A 1,018-nucleotide genomic window follows, 5' to 3' on the forward strand; every position below is an offset into this window, starting at 1 on the left:
ATCACAGCACAAAGTAGCCGAGGAGTGAGCGCATGACGGTCGCACTGATGGGTCATGTTAGTCTTTTCCCTTCACAGGTTTGGCTGGGGACGAGAGCAGATGGTTCTTGGGTTTTGTTTTTTTTAGTGCAGGTGTTTTACGCTCCCATCGCCACAGTTTAGATCTAGATGGTTTACGGAGTGGGTTTGAGCCAGCGTGTCAGCGTATTAAGCGGAAACACCGAGATACTCGATTTTAAAAAAAGGGGGCGGGGTGAAAAAAAGAACAAAAATGGATGAAAAATTCCTCTCCCATTCCCCCCTCCACAAAACCCCCAAACAGGAATCGAACAGAGGTCTTTTGCGTGCTAAAGCGAAGCCTCTATCCCCTACACCACAGACACCTGATTCAGATGGTTCAATGACTTGTATTGGGCAAGTGATCTACAGACTTCAACATAAGTTATGGAGCACCTTTGCAGTCAGCCCTGATTTTGAAAAATTCGAAAATAAAGAGAGCAAGGAATGTTTCAATTTTTTTTGCTCTGAAAGTGTTAATTAGTTACCAATGCGTACTGTAAAGCTTCCTAAAGGGGCAAAACCACCACGTGCAGCACGGAAATCCTCGGGGAATTTTAGTCAAATTTGCAAGTGGTCCTTAACTAAGTTGAAGTCTGTAGACGTTTCCACTTTCTACCCCAACCCCCTCAGCTCCTTTGCCCCCTCCTCTGGGCTCCAGACTCTTTCTACAGTCTTTCTACTGCTTCTCTTTGGCGTCTTCTTACTGCTGTCTTTCAGCCACACCCCTGGTTTTCTGGTAGGTAAGATCTACACCTAGCCTTCTCGGACAAAGGCGAAAAATCTCGAAGGTCCTGTGTGCAAGTTGCCCACCTTCAAGATCCCTTGGTGGTCCAAATCGATTTTGAGGAGGCATCGGCTGACATCCGGGCAAAATTCAAAGTTTCCTACCTGCTGATAAATGTCTGTCCCGAGCGCTCATTTGACTTCATGCAGTTGCGAGCACCGTAAAACACCCCCCC

This window comes from Aplysia californica, unplaced genomic scaffold (genome assembly GCF_000002075.1).
Source record: "Aplysia californica isolate F4 #8 unplaced genomic scaffold, AplCal3.0 scaffold00017, whole genome shotgun sequence".
In the NCBI taxonomy this organism is placed as follows: Eukaryota; Metazoa; Mollusca; class Gastropoda; order Aplysiida; family Aplysiidae; genus Aplysia; species Aplysia californica.